Source organism: Entelurus aequoreus, linkage group LG12 (assembly GCF_033978785.1).
Source record: "Entelurus aequoreus isolate RoL-2023_Sb linkage group LG12, RoL_Eaeq_v1.1, whole genome shotgun sequence".
Taxonomy (NCBI): Eukaryota; Metazoa; Chordata; class Actinopteri; order Syngnathiformes; family Syngnathidae; genus Entelurus; species Entelurus aequoreus.
In genome coordinates, this window is record NC_084742.1 from 17,476,267 (window position 1) to 17,479,782 (window position 3,516).

Genomic DNA, 3,516 nt, shown 5'->3' on the forward strand with positions numbered 1-3,516 from the left:
GAAGAGGAGGAGTTAAATGTGCGCTTAACTTAAACAAAATACAAACAATTACCGTCATTTTTAAAAATTGTTCTTAAAAATGTGTTTGAAATTTGTTTTAACGACAAATACTTTACTGAAGCAATGATTTACAATAATGTATATAAATAAATAAAGTGTTGTGACATAAAATAAATTACATTTTTTTTCCTAATAAGATAAGATTCCAAACTAGTAAGTTAATACATTTGTATTTTTAAAAATAGTAATTTCAAATATTCTCATTTTATCATGGTAGAGCTTTTGTTGATTTTGTCGTCCCCCAGTGGAGGAGCCAATATAAATATCTGCTCTTCTACTGTAACTGCAGGTACAACTAGGGTGCATTAAATTGTCAAAATGTATCCCCAATTATTAAATCATTAATTTCATAAATTTAAGAATATTATATTAAAAAAATTACAAGTACGTACAGGGGCGCCTAAAAGGGGGGGGGGGGGGCAAAGGAGACAGATTCTAGGGGCCCATGATGGAGGGGGGCCCAGAGAGGCCCCTAATGATGATGAAATTATAATGTTGATTTTGTCGTCCCCTGGTGGAGGAGCCAATATAAATATATTCTCTTCTCCTACTGTAACTGCAGGTACAACTAGGGTGCATGAAATTGGCAAAATGTATACCCAATTATTAAATCCTTTATTTCATAAATTTAAGACTTTAAGATCCTGTCCCAACGACTTACCGAGTTCCTCTTGAAGAACGCCTACATAGACACCTCTGTCCAGAAGGGGGGAGTACCTGGAGTGCCTGGGTGCCTGGAGCATACAGGAGTGGTGACACAGTTGATCCGGGAGGCAAGGGAGAACAAAGGAGATTTGGCAACTCTCTGGCTTGACTTAACCAACGCCTACGGATCTATCCCGCACAAACTTGTTGAAATAGCACTGACAAGACACCATGTTCCTGGGAAAATCTGTAACCTCATCATGGACTACTACAACAACTTCAAAGCAAGAGTCTCCTCAAGCCAAGTAACATCTGCCTGGCACCGCCTAGAGAAGGGCATAATCACTGGTTGTACAATCTCAGTGTCACTCTTCTCCTTGGCAATGAACATGATTGTCAAGTCTGCGGAGGTTGAATGCAGAGGGCCAAAATCAAGATCTGGGACCCGGCAGCCCCCCATAAGAGCTTTTATGGATGACTTGACAGTGATGACCACATCTGTGCCTGGGTGCAGGTGGCTCCTCCAGGGGCTTGAACGGCTCATCACATGGGCAAAGATGAGCTTCAAGCCAGCAAAGTCCAGGTCTCTGGTCCTAAAGAAAGGTAAAGTGGCCGACCATTTCCGCTTTACAGTTGGAGGGTACTTGATTCCAACGGTGACCGAAAGACCTGTTAAGAGCCTGGGCAAGATCTTTGATAGCTCCCTGAAGGACGCAGTGGCCTTGCAGCAGACAAAGAGCGACCTGACCTCATGGCTCACAGCCATCGACAAATCTGGTCTCCCAGGAAAGTTTAAAGCCTGGATGTACCAACACGGAGTCTTGCCTAGAATACTCTGGCCTCTGTTAATCTACGAGGTACCAATGACAACGGTTGAGGTACTAGAGAAGACCATCAGCCAGTTCCTGAGGAGATGGCTGGGGCTCCCTCGGTCCTTAAGCAGCATTGCTCTTTATGGCCATTCCACCAAGCTGCAGCTCCCTCTCAGGGGACTGTTGGAGGAATTCAAAGTCACCCGCTCCAGAGAAGTAATGATGTACAGAGACTCCGCAGATGTCAAGGTCGCCTCGGCAGGAATCGTTGTTAAGACCGGGAGGAAGTGGCAGGCACAAGAAGCCGTAAGCAGAGCAGAGGCGCGGCTGAGGCACAAAACCTTGTTGGGTACTGTGGCAAGGGGAAGGGCAGGCCTCGGCAGCTTTCCAAAGCCACGTTGGGACCGGGCCCGTGGCAAGGAGAAGCGCCAACTGGTCCAAGAGGAGATCCGTGCAGAGGTGGAGGAAGAACGTTGCTGCCGGATGGTCAGCATGTCCAAACAAGGGGCGTGGACAAGGTGGGAGCATGCAGAACCTCGAAAACTCACCTGGGCAGAGCTCTGGAGAGCTGAACCTCTGCGCACAAAATTCCTCATACAGTCTGTGTACGATGTCCTCCCATGCCCCGCCAACCTGCACATCTGGGGCCTAGCAGACACTCCGGAGTGTAAACTGTGCCAGAGGAGGGGCACCTTGGAGCACATCCTGAGCTGTTGCCCAAAGGCACTAGGGGAGGGGCGGTATCGCTGGCGCCACGACCAAGTTTTAAAAGCCCTGGCGGATTCTATCTGCGCAGCGATACAAAACAGCAAGTCCCAGGCCGCCCCGAAGCAGTCAATCACCTTCATCAGAGCAGGACAGAAGGCAAGCCGCCAGCCCAACTTCTCAGGAGGGCTCCTGGCCACCGCTCGTGACTGGCAGCTCCATGTTGACCTGGGAAGGCAACTCAAGTTCCCGGCCAATATCGCTTCCACGTCACTCCGCCCAGACATGGTGTTAACATCGGAGTCAACCAAGCAAGTGGTGCTACTGGAGCTGACTGTTCCCTGGGAGGAGCGAATTGACGAAGCAAATGAGCGAAAGAGGGCCAAATACGCTGAGCTCACTGTAGAGTGTCGGAGTAACGGCTGGAGAGCCCGCTGTGAACCAGTCGAGATTGGGTGCAGAGGTTTTGCTGGTCACTCACTACAGCGTGTGTTCAGAATCCTTGGCATTAGAGGACTGCAGTCGAGAAAAGCCACCAAGAACATCCTAGAGGCCGCAGAAAAGGCCTCCCGGTGGCTGTGGATCCGTAGGGGGGATCCGTGGTGCGCTACTTGGACACAGGCCGGGGTCTGATCACCCCCGGCTGGGTCGCCCGGGCGAGGGTGTCTGATGATTAAAGACCCGAAACACCCTATGACCCCGGGTTTATCACTGATGACGTGTCCAAGCATCACCGTGAGGTGTATTCAAGTCCTATTATATTTAAACCCCCCCTTCCAAAAAATTTGAAAGGCAATTTAAAATAAATAAAGAATAGTGAACAACAGGCTGAATAAGTGTACGTTATATGACGCATAAATAACCAACTGAGAACGTGCCTGGTATGTTAACGTAACATATTATGGTAAGAGTCATTCAAATAACAATAACATATAGAACATGCTATACGTTTACCAAACAATCTGTCACTCCTAATCGCTAAATCCGATGAAATCTTATACGTCTAGTCTCTTACGTGAATGAACTAAATAATATTTGATATTTTACGGTAATGTGTTAATAATTTTACACATAAGTCGCTCCTGAGTATAAGTCGCACCCCCAGCCAAACTATGAAAAAAACTGCGACTTATAGTCCGAAAAAAACGGTATTTGCTTCCTTTTGTAATTCAAGTATTCATTACATTTATTTATTGTTGCATTTTAAGTGATGTAATGTTGATAATAGAGGTAATTGATCTTAATTATTATTATTATTTCATTGGTATTTTTATTGCTCCAATTTCCCCCTCTG